Source organism: Sorex fumeus, unplaced genomic scaffold, assembly GCF_029834395.1.
Source record: "Sorex fumeus unplaced genomic scaffold, SorFum_2.1 ptg000014l, whole genome shotgun sequence".
Classification (NCBI taxonomy): domain Eukaryota; kingdom Metazoa; phylum Chordata; class Mammalia; order Eulipotyphla; family Soricidae; genus Sorex; species Sorex fumeus.
In genome coordinates, this window is record NW_026606071.1 from 320,732 (window position 1) to 339,978 (window position 19,247).

The window sequence follows — 19,247 nt, forward strand, 5'->3', positions numbered from 1 at the left end:
ACGTATATTTAATACTATGTTAAAAAAAATCCTGCTAGGTGTTTGACCTTTACTTCAATAACTCTTCAGTTCCCACTGGTAGTTTATTTTAAGTTTCTCTTAGATTAATTCCCATTTACATGCTAGAAGAAACAGTCCTATTTTTACACATTAATTTCCATAGTCCTAGAAAAGTCTTTGACTCTCCATGCTAAAAAGATCTGTGGTTACACTGTCTTTTGTGAATGTAGGGAACAGAAATTCTGGTCAGAAAGTGAAAATGATCTAAGATAAGAAGAAAAAGAAACCCCAAACACCTAAGCAGAACTGAAGTCTTGTACTGGGTCCAAACTGTATGCCCAAAATATCTATTCTGGTCCAATTTTCCCTAATTTAAAATCTTAATAAGAAATGATAGGAATTAAAAGGCATCACTTACTCTGATGTAACATGATGTGGGACTAATCAGGCGACGCTGAGAATCTCAAACCCTACCAACTCATTGTGTTGACTTGACTAAATCATTTCACTTTTACAAACCTATATTTCTTCATCCATGAGATAAGTCAATTATGCTTACTTTCAAAGAAGCTGTGATGATCAAAGTTTTAAAAAAAAACATGAAATGGATAATACAATGTTTGATATCATATACTCTTCAGGCTCTATCTCTGGTCAGTTCTTGTGAGTTTGATTACATGAATATAAAGGTAATATGAGAAATATTATCTGTTTCAAAATATCAGCTCTTGAAGTTCATTATTCTCACCTCTCCATACTTCTTTAAGATTTTTGCCTCTCCAGTCACCAAGTTTCCACCGTTGATCAGGACTATAAAATTCAGGATCCAGGATGACTGATCTTGATCAATGACGGGGTAGTATGGAGATAGTTATCAGAGTGTGAAGAAGGTATAAGCTACGTGAATTCAAAATAGAGTTGCGGCTATGAAAATGAGTAAGATGCTAGATTAAAAATCTCTTGAGTAACTAGACATTAACTGGCAATCAGATTAATCAGTGGTTCACAAACTCCTGTCTCAGGATCCTTTTACACTATTTAGTTTGTTTGTTTGGGGCCACAGAGAGGTGGTAGAGGTTATTCCTGGCTCTTTGTTCAGGTATTCATCCTGGCAGTGCTGAAGATTTTATGCGCAGTGCTCAGGATTCAAACCAGGTTTGCAACCACTGAAGCTGCATTCAAGGCAAGCACTTTACCTCTTCTTTTGTCTGGCCTCCCTCTCTTAAAAGTTATTAGACTTCAGATGAATGAGCCCTCTGGGTACTGATCAAGCCATGATCCCAGATACTCAGGGTCAGGGTTCAGAACCCAGTGGCTTTTGGCAGAAATGCATCCAGACTACTCATTAGACTTCCAGTGCTGGATCACCCCAGGTGGGAATGGGTTTCGTGCTTTGACCTGTTTCCCCTGGCGGCTCAGTCACTGCCATCTTCCAGAGGCCTAGGGACAGCCAGGGAGGGGCCCATAGTGACGAGGAACGTGGGACCTCATCGGTTGGGGGTGGAGTCGGTCCTCCAGCACCACCACCACCACTGCCCCCAAACCCTCGACCCTAAGAGACCCTGAATTGCTGCCCATGAACAAGCCCTCTGGCTGTTGATCAAGCTGCTTATCGGCCATGATCCCAGAGACTCAGAAACAAAGCTCGGAACACAGAAGCTTTTGGCAGAAATCCCTCCAGATTTAGTTATTAAAACTTCAGAATTCCAAAGTTATGATATGCAATTCATAATCAGTAATAGAAAACAAATTGTCTAATGTTGCCTTTTCAGCAGATCTGAGTGTTGGGGTAAAATCCCAAATATTAATGGTGGGTTTGGTGTCAAAATATTGAATGTAATCAAAGTAGAGAGAGTAACGTGGAAATCGTCTGCCACACAGGTAGGGGGAAGGTGTGGGATAGGGGTGATACTGAGGTTTTTGGTGGTGGAAAATGTGCACTTGTGAAGGATCAGGTGTTTCATCATTGTATGACCAAGACTTAAACCGAAAACTTTGTAACTTCTCTCACGGTGTTTCAATAAAAAAAAATGTTTTTTAATAAAAAAAGGTATTAGATTTCAAAAAGCTTTTGTTTATGTAACATTGTATCTCTTGATATTTATAATATTAGAAATTAAATAGAAATGCTTAATATTATCAGTTTGCCATATGCTTGTGAGAGAAAAGTGAACAAGATATCTCATTATTATGATAAAAATAGTTTTAATTTCACAGACACCTGAAAAGTATTTATGTACTCAGGAATCCCTAAATGTTCTTCATGTCCTAATTGTTCATTGAAATATTTAATAATTTAAAAAAAATCTCTCAGCTATTGGGCTGGAGTGATAGCACAGCGGGTAGGGCCTTTGCCTTGCACGCGGTCAACCTGGTTTTGATTCCCAGAATTCCATATGGTCCCCCAATCACGGCCAGGAGTAATTCCTGAGCGCATGAGCCAGGAGTTACCCCTGTGCATGGCCAGGTGTGACCCCCCACAAAAAAAAGAAATCTCTCAGCTATATCCTGAAGTACGACAGTCTGTAATCTATAACTTTCCTGCATTTGGAACTGCCAAATTCATAATGTAGAAACAAAATCCTAAGAATTCCAATACTCAGCTTCATAAATATTGAAAAACAAAGAATATTAAAAAGACTTGAAAACTTTATGAAAGGATCCAAAATTATGTATGATAATTTCCTGGACAAGAATTCCACATGAAGTAAAGCCTCTCTCCATTGACAGTTCCTTTTCCTTTCCAGTGTAGCTTGGCAGTTTTGCTTCCTTAGTTAGTGTGAATGGTAACTTTGGCCATGTAAGTGGCATCTTTATTAATTTAAAAATTATGGTGAAAGAGACAGACACCGGTATGTTTGCTGCCACTAACTTGGTCTTACCCTTAACGATATAAGCTTAAGGGGAAAAGTTTTACAAGTTTATAAAGGAAAGATTTGAAGGAGAACATCTTAACATTTTTAAAAGGAGTAGATTAGGTCTTTAGGGTCTAAATCAGTGTTAATCAGGACAAAGTCCTCAAATGAAAAAAATAATAAGGTAAAGGTAAAGGCCCTCCCATTGTTCATCGATTTGCTTGAGCGGGCCCAGTAACATCTCCATTGGAGATTTTGTTGTTACTGTGTTTGGCATATCGAATACATCACGGGGAGCTTGCCAGGCTCTGCCGTGCGGGCAAAATACTCTCAGTAGCTTGCCAGGCTCTCCTAGAGGGGCAGAGGAATCGAACTCAGGTCGGCCTTGTTGGCTGCGTGCCAGGCAAACGCCCTACCGCTGTGCTATCGCTCCTTCGGCAGCACATATACTAAAATTGGAACGATACGGAAAAAAATAATAACCAGATTTAATTTATATTTGATTGCAGAATATGCTTATTACATTATGCCTTAAAGGTTTCTTATAACTTAATTTTTTTAAAAAATCTACAGGTTTGAAGGGGAAAATACCAGATTTTGTGGTCAATTATGCTGATGGAATTGCAAATTTGACACTAAGCTCTTGTTGAAAAGTCTGGCTAATACAAAAATTCAAACCTCTCAATAGAAAGGCTGAGGACTGGGAATGACAGGTACAAAAGCTGCCATCACCAGGTCAGGCATTTGTATCAAGACAGATGGGAACAATGGCTCAGTGTTTGAAAAGCTCAAAGTCCCTTTTAGCGTCCAGTCCCTTTCCCGAAATTCTATTCCTTCATTTGGTTTAGAGAAAGCTATTTATTGAGCATGTCCATTTAACATTGAGCAGGGAATCTCGGCATGTTAACGTACAACTGAAATTTTAGCATTTTTATTAAATCTGAGTTTTAAAATATATAACTTGGACAGAAGCTCATGAAATTCTGCTCGATTTTTATTTTACTGTTGGGGTGTAAGGAAAGCAAAGGCCACAAGAAACATAATTTGGTAAAGAAATTAGGTTTGAAAAACTTTCAACAAGGAGAGAGTCATACCTGAACCTGATGACAGTGAATAATATATTTCCAAGTAGCCAAAGTAAACTTTTCTGATTGAAAAAGATAGTCAAAGGAGCAGCAAGTTAAAAGCCACCACACCCAGTTTCTTTTCAAACCAGAATGTTTTAAAAGACACGTGGCAGCTAGAGCAAGCACAAGTTGTAAGAAGACAAACAATGGTGCTTTCCAACCTACAAAGAGCTTTCTTAACTAAGATCTCTTCCAGGTTAGAAAACCAAGCCCAAATCTTCAGAGCATTGCTTTCACGCTAGTAGTTAAAGAGTGTTTAACAAGTAAGCAGTTTTTTAAAGGAGTACTTTGGTTTATAGCAGCAGAGGTCAGAGAAAATTCTGCCTTCTCCTAAAAGCAAAATGGGAAAATTCAAAGGTAAGTTTGTCTATGAAAATAATAGTTTATCTATAGCAATTAGTATCTGTCAGACACAGTTCCATTCCAGTTATTTCACTGCACAATGGTCCTTTTACTCCCTCTAAATAATTCTTCCTCTCTAGCTTATTCCCTTTTTACTTCTAAATAATATCTGAACCCAAAAAGAACAAGTAAAATTAGAAAATGTCTCAAACTGAATAAAAAGGAAAACACTGATATCAAGTTTTATGGTATGCTACTAAAATTGTTCCTAGAAATTAAAAGGGATAGGCAGTGATTCCCAAACTTCGGCTTCCCATAAACACCAAATGTACAGTTCCACATGAAACAATATTTCTGAATGTAACTCAAAAAGTAGCTGAATGGCTTCAGAATTTTAGACAGATAATAGTGAACTCACATCAATATGTATAGGAAAAGCTAAGACACCTTCTTGCCAAAGACCTCACCACAGCACAGCACTATACAACCAGAAGGAAATCAGCAGCTTCAAGTTTTTTGTCCTGGGAAATAAGAGGCTTGAATCAAAAATTTAGTTCCCCCACTTTTTTTGTTTTGAAAGAGCATGGCATGATGGCTGATTTTATTAGGATGTTATTTTTTTGTTGCATCACCATGAGATAGAGAATTACAAAATTGTTCATGATTGCATTTCAGTCATACAATGGTCCAACACCCATCCATCTCCACCAGTGTAATTTCCCAGCACCAGTGTCCCCATTTTCCTCCCCACCTCTTTAAGCCACCCACCTCAGTGGCAGGCACCTTTCTTCTCTCTCTTTCCTCTTTCTCTCTGATTTTAAGCATTATGATTTGCAAATACTGATGCTGAAAGGTTATCATGTATAACCTTTTACCTGCTTTCAACACAGTTCTTGTCCAGAGTGGTCATTTCCAACCAGGATTGTCATAATGAACCTTCCTTTATCTTAACTACCTGCCACCTCCCCACCATTGACCAACCATTGACCAGTCCTCCTGACCTGTTTTCCCTGGCCTTGCATTTTAGTTTCATACTTTTTTTTAATCCCACAAACGAATGCTGTCATTCTATATCTCCATCTCTCCTCCTGACTCATTTAACTCAGCATAATACTCTCTAAGTCTATCCATTTATAGGCATTTCATCCATTTCATGGCCTCGTTTTTCCTATCAGCTGTGTAGTATCCCATTGGGTAGATGAACCAAAGTATCTTTAACCAGTCATCTGTTCTCAGGCACTCGAGTTTGTTTCCAGCTTCTAGCTATTACAGATAGTGCTGCAATGAATGCTTTTAAAGTTCCATGGCACCAGGCTCTCCTTCAAGGACCACACAACTAGCACCCCAGCTTTTAGTTACATCCTTAAATCACCTACCTATGACAGTCAGTAGAGCTTAAATTCTCAAGTCCTAAAGAACTGTAGCAAGAAAATAAGGGGGAGGAGGTGCAGGGTGAAGAGAGTGAAGAGAAAGAAACGGGAGAAGTTATTTTCATTTAATCTGTAGCTTTGTAGCACTGAAGCACTGTAGCAGTTCTCCTATTCATCGATTTGCTCCAGCGGGCACCAGTAACATCTCCATTGTGTGACTTGTTGTTATTGTTTTTGGCATATTGAATATGTCACGGGTAGCTTGCCAGGCTTTGCCGTGCAGGCTGCAGGCGGTATACTCTTGCTAGTTTGCCGGGCTCTCAGAGAGAGAAGGGGGAATCAAACCTGGTCGGCTGCATACAAGGCAAATGCCCTACCCACTGTGCTATCACTCCAGTCCATATTTGTTTTTTGTTGGGGGACCACACCCTGTGGTGTTCAGGGCTTACTACTAACTCTATGCTCAGGGATCACTCCAGGCAGTGCTTGGAAGACCATGTGGTATCTTTAAAAGGTGTAGAAGCAATTTTCACAGCTGGAGAACAGAACATAAAACATTCTGGTCAACAGAAGCAGAATACAAATTCTTCTAATAAATCTACACAGATTTTACTCTGGGAGAAATCATGTGTTTGGTGACAAGCAATTCCTTTATACAATTTTTTTTATTTCATTCAAGAACCATAATTTACAAAGTCAACTGGGTTTTAATCATAATTTACAAAGATAACTGGGTTTAGGTATACAATATTTTTACATGAGTATCTCTACTTCCCTCCACCAGTGTTCCCATCTCACTCCTGCACACACCCCTCCATCCCCAACTTAACAGGCACATTTCAAAGTTTGGTGGTTGTAGTTTAGATCTCTTGTTTTCAATGTTGCTGAGTCTGTGCTGTGGATAGGTAGCTATAGCAATTTCCGAAAATTCTTAATAAGTTTGAAAAGATTTAATCCCTATCAAACATTTTTTTCAATCACAACATATTAAATTTGAAATCAATTACAAAAAAAATCCCCAGAAAATTCACAAATATGCAGGCATCAACATACCCCTGAATATATGCCAAAGGGAAAAAAACAACAACTGTACCTTCCCAATAACATACTAAATGCCCTGAGCAAACACGAAGACCTCTTAGTACCTGTATTGCAACCCATAATGCACAAAAGGAGAGAGAAATAGAGAAAGAGAGTGAGAAAGGGAGAGAGAGACAGAGACAGAAACATAGAGACACAGAAAGACAAAGAGGGAGACAGAGAGAGACAAAGAAAAAAAGAGAAGAAAGATGCCTATCATAGAGGCAGGAGGGGTAAGGTGTGAAATGTTAGAGTGGCAGTGGGAGGGAAACTGAGGAAATTAGTGGAGAAAATATACAGGTGGAGGGATGGGTATGGGAATGTTGCATGACTGAAACCCAATAATAAGTAGCTTTGTGATGGCATATCTCATAACGATTCCATTTTAAATAAAGAAAAGAAAAATCAAACAGTATCTTGAGACAAATGACAACATAAACACAATATGCCAAGGCTTTAATGCATTGAAAGCAGTTCTAAAAATAAATTTATAGCGATAAATGCCTACATTAAAAAAAGTAAAAAGGAGGGTGACAAGGAGTAAACTGGGGGTGTTGGTGGTGGGAAATGTGCACTGGTGGAGGGAGGGGTGGGTGTTGGAACATTATATGATTAAAACCCAGTCATGAACAGCTTTGTTACTATGTATCCTATGTGATTCAATAAAATAATCACCGTCACGTCCTCCCGTTGTTCATCGATTTGCTCGAGCGGGTCCAGTAACGTCTCCATTGGAGACTTTGTTGTTACTGTGTCTGGCATATCGAATACGTCACGGGGAGCTTGCCAGGCTCTGCCGTGCGGGCGAGACACTCTCGGTAGCTTGCCGGGCTCTCCGAGAGGGGTAGAGGAATCGAACTCGGGTCGGCCATGTTGGCTGCCCTACTGCTATGCTATTGCTCCAGCCCCAATAAAATAATTATAATTATAATTATAATTATAAAGATCACAAGCAAACTAATTTTACACCTCGAAGAACTATTAGATGAACAACCAAGCTCAAATTTAACGGAAGGGAGGAACGCACAAACATCTAAGTGAAAAGAAGACATCAAAGAACCACAAAAATAAGAGGAGCTAGAGGGCTGGAGAGATAGCATAGTGAGCAGGACAGTTATCTTGCACATGCTAATTCTGGTTCAACTCTGGTACTCCATATGTTCCCCTTAGCCCTGCCAGGAGTAATTCCTGGATGTATACTCAGGTGTATGCCCTGAGCACGGCTGGGTGTGGCACTTCCCAATAAAAAGTTACACCAAGATTTGGGATTGGGGGGGGTGGATGAAAGATACCCAAACAATTACCAATAGACTGAAAACATTCTCAAATAAATGTAATGTTGAAAGAGGTCATATTATAACTGATGGAACAAAGAATCGTATTAAACAACTATGAATACAGTATGGACGTTCCTCAAAAAATTAGAAATTGAGCTCCCATTTGACCCAGCGATACCACTCCTGGGAATTTATCCCAGAGAGGCAAAAATGTGTAGCCGAAGTGACATCTGCACTTGTTTGTTCATTGCAGCACTCTTTACAGTAGCCAGAAACTGGAAGAGACCTGAGTGCCCAAGAACAGATGACTGGTTAAAGAAACTTTGGTACATCTACACAATGGAGTACTATGTAGCTCTTAGAAAAGATGAAGTCATGAACTTTACATACAAGTGGTACAATATGGAAAGTATCATGCTAAGTGAAATGAGTCAGAAAGAGAGGGATAGACATAGAAAGATTGCATTCATCTGGGGGATATAAAGTAACAAAATATGAGATTAATACCCAAGAATAGCTGAGATCAGCACCAGGAGAATTACTCCATAACTTAGAGGCCAGCCGGGTATTCTAGGGGAAAGGACAATTCAGATAGAAAGGGCAACACCAAGTGGAGGGTGTTTGGAGGATCCTCCCAGGAGGGGAGATGCAGGTTGAAAGTAGACTGGACTGAACATGTTCACCACTCAATGCCTCTTTTGCTGATCACAACACCCAAAAGGAGAGAGAGAACAAGGAGGAGTGCCCTGCCACAGTGGCAGGGGGGGATGGGGGGATGGGGGGAGGGATGTTGTCCTGGTGGTGGAAAGTGGACACTGGTGGAGGGATGGGTATTTGATCGTGGTATGACCGAGATCCAAGCACAAAAGTTTGTAAATCTACAACTGTACCTCATGGTGTTTCACTAATAAAAAAAAAAAATGGTAAAAAAAAAAAAACTATGAATAATCATATGCCAACAAGTTGAACAACAAAGTATACAGTCTGATCATTCCAGAAAGAGACCTATACAACCAACGTTTTTTGTGATAGTGCATAGATGAATATATATTTAAGGTTATTTTATCTTGCCCTTTATTTATTTTACGGAATCACCATTAATTACAAAGTTACAATGATATTTATGGTTGAGTTTCAGGCTTATATTGTTTCAACACCAATCCCTTCACCAGGGTCGACTATCTCCACCATTGTCCCCAGTTTCCCTTCCACCCCTCAGCCTGCCTCTTTGGCAGGGACTTTCCCCCTTCCCCATTTTCCTAGTTTTCCCTTCCCTAACTTATCCCTATCACCCCAACCCTAGTTCTTCTACTCTTCATTTCTAGTGCCATTGGGCACTAGATATTCCCCCCTATAAATTTTCTTTATATCCTACATAGTAGAGAGATCATCCTGAGTCTGTTCCTGTTCCTCTAGCTGATTTTACTCAACATTCTATCCATTCCATCCACAATGCACCAAATAGCATGACTTTTTTTTTTACCTAAGGCTGCATAGTATTCCATTGTGTATATGAAACATAGTTTCTTCATCTAATCTGTTCATGGATATTTTGGCTGTTTTCATATTTTGCTTGCTCCTTTATTTAAATCATAACCACAGTCCTCTAAGGAAATATTTTATTGTACAGATACCATATAACTGTTCTGTTCATTCATTGATCGGAATAAACTTCCTGGGAGTAGAAAGAAAAAAAATTAAATAAAGGAGCATACTTTTATCCATCACTCTCTTCTTATACCCCAATAATATTATTTTGTTTATACAAATGCTGGAAAAATAATATATAACATAGTTATGTGACAAGTTGTGCTGTTCTGGTTATAGGGAAAAAATTGGGAAATGCCCCACTTTTAAAATCTTACTTTCCTCCAAATTCTTAATCCGTAAAATGTACATTCTCTTTCTGAAAAACAATATGGACAGTTCATCAAAAACTAGAACTCGAGCTTCCATATGACCCCGCAATACCACTTCTGGGAATATATCCCGAGGATGCAAAAAAGCACAATAGAAATGACATCTGTACCTATATGTTCATTGCAGCACTGTTCACAATACCCAAAATCTGGAAACAGCCTAAGTGCCCTAGAACAGATGACTGGTTAAAGAAACTTTGGCACATCTACACAATGGAATACTATGCAGCTGTCAGGAGAGATGAAGTCATGAACTTGGCTTATAAATGGATAGACATGGAGAATATCATGCTAAGTGAAATTAGAAAGAGAGGCACAGACATACAAGGACTGCGCTCATTTGTGGAGTATAAAACAACATAACATGAGGTTGACACCTAAGAATAGCAGATACATGGGACAGATAGCTTGCTCCATAGCTGGAAGCCTGCCTCATGAGCAAAGGGGAGAAGATAGCTGAAATAGAGAAGGGATCGCTAAGAAAAGGATGGCTGGAGGAATGGGTCGGGATGGGAGATGTGTGCAGAAAGTGGATAAAGGACCAAACATGATAACCTCTCAGGGTCTGTATTGCAAACCATAATGCCCAAAAGGAGAGAGAGATTATGGGGAATCATGTCTGCTATGGAGGCAGAGGGAGGGTGGAAAAGGGGGGGTATACTAGGAATATTGGTGGTGGGAAATATGCACTGGTGGAGGGATAGGTGTTTGATCATTGTGTTATTGTAACCTAAATATGAAAGCTTGTAACTATCTCACGGTGATTTAATAAAATTTTTTTAAAAAGTGCATTTTGCCCATTAAAACACTTATCTAATATTTTCTTCAGTACCAATTCACCGTCTTCTGCTTCACTCTCTATGCAACTCCCTCTAGTGCCTTAACTCAGTATAAAATATTGATAATTAGTAATCTCAGAAAATTTATTGCTTAAGAAATTTAAGTTTCAAAAGTAGCCGTAACCAGTTCTTAGGTACCTACCCCTAACCTCAGAACCAGTTGTGCTTGCTCATTTGGCTTCTGTCCACTCTCAGAGTAGGTCTTTGATCTGTGTTACCATGGCATGTTGGGCTACATGCCCTGCTCATTGTGCCAATGTTGAGCAAGAAAGTTCAAATGACCAGTCATTAATCATGCCATCTGTAATAAACCCTAAAAAAGAGGTAGCGTGCATGCAGGTTTCTATTACATATCACACCCTGGGCTAAGACCCAAGCATTTCAAAGGCCAGAAATTAGAAATAGGAAAAAAATAATTTTTTTAGTCTCATTGCTATGGGAAATATGACAGAAGAAAGAATTAGTGGGTTTTTTGCCATTATTAAGAGATCTGGCTCTAAGTCTTATGATTGAAAACAGCTTGATTTATCCTTTCAGAGTCTACCTGCAAAGAGACATATTTAAGCACTCAGTTATTGCTGATTCTATGGAGCACAGTAAAAGGCCAAATCCTACTTTAATGAACAATTGGCCTTTTTCCACTCTCAGAATAGATCTACAGGGAATATGCCTCAGACAAGTTTTTAAACTTTTACTTTTCCTTATTACATTACTGCTTCTGTTTGGGACCTACACTCAATAGATCACTCCTGCAGATACTCAGGAGACCATATGCCATGCAGGATGGTGAACCAAGGTTGGCCATGTGCAAATAAAGCTTCACATGCCCTGTACTATGTCTCTGCCCCATCCCCCCCATTGCATATCTTAACATACATATTTAAATTTTTTTCATATTTTTAATATCTTTTTAAAAACTGAATCACTGTGAGATATACCATTACAAAGCTGTTCGCGATTGGGTTTCAGTTAAACAACATACCTCTATAGCTTAACAGTGCAGAAATGTGAATTTAAGCCCAGGTTAGGGTGCTTATCTTTATTTGAATGACAAGTAATTTATTAAAAGTTACATATACTATATTACGCTCTAGGTATATGGATTAATTAGATACCTTTTATTTCTTTGTGTGTCTTGTGTTGTATTTTTCCACAACTCCTCACCCTCATTGAATCTCTCTTTTCAGGTAACTTAGTTCTATTTTATTATTAGTGTCCTAGTTTCTTTTTATTATGCTTCTCAAGTTTTTCCCTTACATTACATATGTGAATAAAAATATTCTGTGTTTGCCTTTTCCTTCTGATTCATTTCATTTCAAACAATTTTCTTAAGCTTCTTCCATTTTACTTTGAATGTGTCAAAATTTTTTATCTTAAAAGAAATAAGTAAAAGGCCTGGAGCGATAGCACAGCGGGTAGGGCATTTGCCTTACACGCGGCCAACATGGCCGACCCGAGTTCGATTCCTCCGCCCCTCTCGGAGAGCCCGGCAAGCTACCGAGAGTATTCGATATGCCAGACACAGTAACAACAAAGTCTCCAATGGAGACGTTACTGGGCCCGCTCGAGCAAATCGACGATCAACGGGAGGGCCTTTACCCTTTACCCTAAAAAAAATAAAAACATGATTGCACTCAATGCCTCTTTTGCAAACCACAACACCCAACAGGAGAGAGAGAACAAAAGGGAATGCCCTGCCACAGAGGCAGGTTGGGATGGGGGGGATGGGGGCGGGAGGGATATTATCCATGGTGGTGGAAAATGGGCACTGGTGGAGGGACGGGTACTTGATCATTGTATAACTGAAACCCAAGCACAATAATTTGTAAATCTACAACTGTACCTCATGGTGTTTCACTAACAAAAATTTTTTTTTAAAAATACAGCAGAATAGTTCTCCATTCTCCATAAATGCACTACAACTTTATCAAAACATCTATCAACTGGTCCATAAGTTGCTTCCAGATTTTATCTATTGTAAATATCTCAGTAATAAATACTGAAGTGGTTGTGACTTTGTGTTAGTTATTTGTATTCTTTAGATAGCCAGAAGTGGAACTGCTGGATTAGATGATATCTCTGACTTCAGTGTCTTAAGGAAGCTCCATAGCACTTTCTAAAATAATTACATCAGTTTACATTCCCATTAGCAATTTTCCAGAGTTTCTTTTTCTCCATATACTCCCTAATATTTGTGGCTGGAGCGATAACACAGCAGGTAGGGCGTTTGCCTTGCACACGGCTGACCCGAGTTCGATTCCTCCGCCCCTCTCGGAGAGCCTGGCAAGCTACTGACAGTATCCCGCCCGCAGAGCAGAGCCTGGCAAGCTGCCCATGGCATATTTGATATGCCAAAAACAGTAACAACAAGTCTCACAATGAAGAGGTTACTGGTGCCCACTCAAGCAAATGGATCAACAACAGGGGGACAGTGCTACAGTGCTACCTCTATAGCAGGATCTATCTTTCTTTTTCTCTCTATTTCCTTTGAGGCATTATGGTTTGCAATACAGGCAATGAAATGTTATCATGTATATCCCTTTACTTACTTTCATGCGTATCATGTATAACCCTTTACTTACTTACTCAGTTCTTGTTACTGTAGGGTTCTTTTAAAAAGAAATAAACCTATATCTCTTATTCCTGAAATCTTATTGAACAGGAACCTGCTTTACAACTGACCAAAGCTCATCTTGGAAGTTTTCCCTTTGTTCATCCTTCTTCTAGTTCTATTGTATATTTGTGTGTACACTCGAAACTGTCCTTGACTAGTACATCAGCACTTTCCAGGTTTCTTATTCTATATAGATGGCAAGGTGCTGAGCAAGATACTTTAAAGAGGCTTATTCCTTTTCCCAAGCTTGTTTAGCTCTCATGCAGCTAACTCCTCTAGCACTGACATCAGAAATTGGGAAAATAATTTACCACCAAAAATCCAAGACAGAAATGCAAATCCATTTGTTAATGAGCAGGCAATAAGCAGTACCATCTTTTCATTTTGTAATGAGAGCACAGTTACACCAACCCACAAAAAAAAAAAAAACCCATACATCACTGGTAGAAATGCAAAACATTACAAATATTCTCAAAAGACCCACTGCCAATTTATTCAAAAAGAAAATATACATTAACCATGAAATCTAGCAACCATACTCCTGAGCATTTATTACAGAGGTTAAAACTTACAACACACACAACACACACACACATATGCTGTGAGAATATCTTCAGAGTAGTTTTATTTGTAAAGTCCAAAATGGGAAATTTTTCTGTAATAGATTAACAGTTAAGTAAACCATAGTACATCTATATAAAGGAAATAATGTTAAGAAATAAAACAAATAGAACAAACAATTAGTACCATCTTAGATGAATCTCAGAAATATTTTGTTCAGTAAAAAAGTAAATATTAAGCAAAGAGATAATACAGAGGTTAAGGCACTGGCCTTACACACAGTTGATCCCATGTACTATATATGGTCCTTCAAATATCACTAGGAATGATCCCTGAGCCAGGAGTGTGCCCTGAGCACCACCAGGAGTGGCCCCAAAACCCAATAGTAATAACAAAAGAAAAAGAATAACCATAGGAGACATTTACTAGGACATATCCTTATTTAGTACAAAGAGTGACATAGAAGCAAAGAGGTAGAACAGGAGAGACAGTCCAGCGAGTACGGCGCTTGCTATGGGAAATGTCAGGTGGTAAAAGACAAACAGATGATTTTAATTTGTGGAGTGTAAAGAAACAAATCAAAAAGTAATTTCCAGAAGCACAGAATGTATTGTTAGTACATGAAGGGGCTAGAGGAGACATGAAACTGGTAAGAACTTAGGTCAGCCATGTAGTGGTAGATGTAAACTAAACTTTTGATCGGAGCCATAATGCCACATATTTACATACTAAAAATAATGATGTATGCCTTCTACTTATATGGTAAAAACCAAGGTTGCACAGCAACAGCAAAATTAAATGTCAAAATAATTGGGATGTAGAAAAATAAAAGTAAAAGAAAGGTCACTTACAGCTAAAAATAGCCCTGTTTACCTTTAATTGATTTAGAAATAAAGCATCTCCGCAAATTCAACGGAATTTAACACATATTGAATGCCAACTCTATTGTTAGATGCTGTGGTGATTTTAAACATCAACTAATACACCTTTAAAAATTAGGCCTGATCTAGTAAAGTATCACTGTAGCACTGTCCTCCTGTTGTTCATCAACTTGCTCAAGCGGGCCCATTAACGTCTCCATTGTGAGACTTGTTGTTATTGTGTTTGGCATATCAAATACGCCACAGGTAGCTTATCTAATGAAGTATCATGATTAATACTTTATTAATTCTTGATTAATTAACTCCTTCGACAATTCTTGATAGACTATGAAAGTCCCTACCGAAATAATACATTAATTTAAACAAATGCTTCAAAAATATTTCTATTAAATTATTGTATGCTTCTTATGGACTCCATATCTAAACTATTCTAGACTATCCAAATTCTACTACCTACTAACTTGCAATGTTGGGCAAAAAGTTTAACCTTCTTTTGCCCTAGTTTCCTCATAATGGGAAACTAATACAATAATCACCCATACCTCCAAGAGTTGTTTGGCAAATGTTTTAGGGTAACTAAAATGAAATCGTGTCCACAGCATATGAGGCATATTTAAATTTGAGTTATTATGATTATCATTAGACATTGGAGAAGAAAAGCAAGAAACATAAGTCATATCCTCATTTCATCCATTAACATTTGTCTTTAAACAAGTCGCTCATCAGCCTTCGTAGCCGGTTTCCTGCTCCATAAGTCAAAGTATCTTCTTAATTGAGTTTTAAGTTAGGCACAATGACTTACAATACTGTTAATATTAATGTTCCAAGAATATAATATTGGAAGTGGAAATATAGCCAGCAGGTAGGGTGCTTGCCTTGCACTCTGCTAATGTGGATTTGATCCTCAGCGCCACACATGGTCCTCTGATCCCCATGAGGAGTGAACCCTGAGTTCAGAGCCAGGTGGGACCCCAAAACCAAAAAATGAAAAAAAGACAAAGAAATTTGGCTGTCACATGACACCTGCCACCAGAGTACCAGCATCCCATGGCCTTCTCTAGGTACCTTCTCAGATACTCCATAACCAACACCCCAAATCCACCACCATTTAGCAAACAGTAGGCAGACTCTCAGGATATATTATTATTGGCCATTATTTAGAAATAAAATGTTTAATACCCCAAATCTATTCAAAAAATTCTTTAATTTAAAACACCTATTCTTTCTTCTGTTTCTAATCTTAGAATATCAGCACAAAGTTAAGTCCAAAATTGTATCACCCATACATTTATTATATTGCTACATCTGACTTGGCATGCTTCTCTCCTAGGTCAGATTAGAATGGTGGAAATAAAATGTTATTCTTTCCTCTTCTCACATAATATTGATTTTTTTCATTACATAGCAATACGTATATTGAACAGGTGCCAAACCCTGCTCCAGCTAGGCACTGAAGATGATCAAAGAATTCATTATAGCAGAACAATTGATAAAATATAATTACAATATAATATAATAACTGCAATAATATGGTAATCAGAGAAATAGTGCAATGGTTAAGGTGTTTGCCTTGCACATAGCTGACCACAGTTCAAAGCCTAGCACCCCATATGGTCCCACCAGCACCACTAGGAGTAATTCCTGAATACAAAGCCAGGAGTAACCCCTGAGCACTGCTGGGTTTGGCGCCCAAGCAAGCAAAAATAAATAAAAAATAATAAATGCAATAATAAGCAAAGGAAAATTCAGTATATTTGAATGGCACACAGAAAACTTTTCAGAAGTAACACAAACTGGGTCCTGTAAGTGGAATATCAATCTCCCAGGTGGAATTAAAAATTGAACAAAACAACTCTCTTCTATTTCATACATAATAGAGTTGTTACATCAAATTTTAATTTACTATATTGAGGATGTCAAGGCTTTTATTTTCCTGAAGCGAGTGAACATTCTTGATATCAGTTACTGATTTAGAGATGTCTTCACATTTCCCACCATGAACAATTCATCATCAATCTTATATTTTATGTCTTACTTTTTCTCCATCTGCTCATTTTCTACATCTGCACTAATTCCACCTATCCAAGCCATCATCATCTATCACCAGAAATATTGCCATACACTCTCCTACCTAGCTTTCCTATATTTATTCCTACCATTCTCAATATAGTCTTCAAGCTATACACAGTGAAAAATAATTGTGGCATTTTCTTATCAAGAACAAGTTAGATAATAGCCCTTAGGTAAGGCATAGAGTCAGAGCCTGTGGAGAGGAGAGTGACTGAATATTGCAGTAATGTCTGAGAGTGGTGGGTTTCTCTGGAATTTATCCCCTTTGAATAAAATAGGAATTTATAATAATATAAATTAAAAGTTTGAGTCAGATATTCAAGTGTTAAAGTAGAACCTCCCCAACAAAGCAGTTTCTTTCCCCCTCCCTCCCAATTTTATTTCATTAAAGCACTGGGAGTTACAAAAATGTACTTCTTAATTACAAAAAGAATGTGATTATATAGTGGAAAGGTTTCACAGAGGCATCTTTCATCAAGCAATCAAAAGTAACACCCTAATAATGAAATTAATCAAAATTTGTGGCCAGCCAATGAAAATAATGACATTTATATTTCTGCCATAATAAACCTAAGTCTAATTATCAGGACAAACAGATAATCAAAAAAAAAAGAATATAAGTGAACAGAATTCTTTACACATCTCAAAATCTTCAGTGAAGAAATAAAAAAAAAATGAAACTGAAGAACTATTTCTGATTATATCTCAAACTATGTCAACCAAAGGAAGCAGAGGGATAGACATAGGAAGATTGCATTCATCTGGGGAACATAAAGTAACAAAATAGGAGACTAACACCCAAGAATGGCCGAAATTAGTGCCAGGAATTTTGCTTCATGGCTTGGAGGCCAGCCACACATGCTAGGGGAAAAGGGAGCTCAGATAGAGAAGGGAGCACCAAATAAAGGGTGTTGGGAGGATCCTCCCAGGATGGGAGAAGCATGCTGAAAGTAGACTATAGACTAAACACGATTGCCACTCATTGCCTCTTTTGCAAACCACAACACCCAAAAGGAGAGAGAGAACAGAGGGGAATGCCCTGCCACAGAGGCAGGGTGGGATGGGGGTGCGGTGGGGGTGGGAGGTATACTGGGATTCGCAGTGGTGGGAAACGGGCACTGGTGGAGGGATGGGTAATTGATTATTGTATAATTGAAACCCAAGCACAAAAATTTGTAAGTCTACAACTATACCTCATGGTGTCTCACTAATTAAAAAAAAAAAAAAGGAAGCAGATAGTTCAACACATTGGATCTTACAAACACATTGGATGCTACAAACACATTGCTGGTATTTACAAATCTGAACGGTATCTGATAATGCATTCGTGTAAATTTTTCAGATTTGGAATATTGTTTGTTATGTAGACGAATGTTCTTGTTTGTTAAAAAAAAGTGCACTTCCTTTAGGGATCAAAACGGGAAAAGATTTAGCTAATCTCTAACAGTTTAGGAAGAGTTATTTTCGGATAGTAGTTATCTACTTCCTTTTTTTTTTAAACTTTGGGGCTATTTCCAAATCTTACATAAAACGGTAATATTTCGCAGCTTAAAACTCTTCGGATTGTTATTGGTTAGATTTAAAAAAAATAAAAAATAAAAATTCTTAAGATGAACTATGAAGCTGCAACATTGTGTCCCTGTCTACCTTTCCAGGCCCCTGACATTCTGATACTCCTTTTGCTCCTCAAACACGTGGTCTTTTAAAATACATTGTCTATGTTCTTGTTTCTTCTGCCCAAAACATTCCTTATTTTTGTATGGCATAAATGCTTAACGGTTGTCTCCGGAGCCAGACTGCGTCAATGTGACTCCTGGGTGAATCTGCTCTATCCGGATGACCTCGGAGTGCACAGTGAAACGGGTATAATCAATCAGGGCCGGATAATATTATCAGGAAAACGAGATTAATGTGTTTGCTCACATCAGTTCTTGGCACAAATGAACTGCGCCAACAGGCTGCTTCTCACATTTCTGCCTCTCTTTGGTGCTACTTCCTCTTTCCAGCACATCAGTAACTTAGCTTTGGTTTTCCTACAGTTGTCAACTTTTTATATGTTCACATCCCATTTATTATCCACAAAACTGCAACGTATTAAAACTCTGGGGGGGGCAAAGAGGCCCGGCCAAGCAGTGTTCAAGCGAGTCCACGAGCCGCTCCTTGACCTTACTCTGCCAAGAGGACGGAACAGTCCGCCACTCTGCACTTGCTGTGCAGGACCACCAGGGGCCCCCAGCCAGCCCGGGCGCGGGGGTCCACAGCCTGCACCGCTAGGGGATGGGCCGGCAGCGGCTGGAAGGAAACCAAGTGAC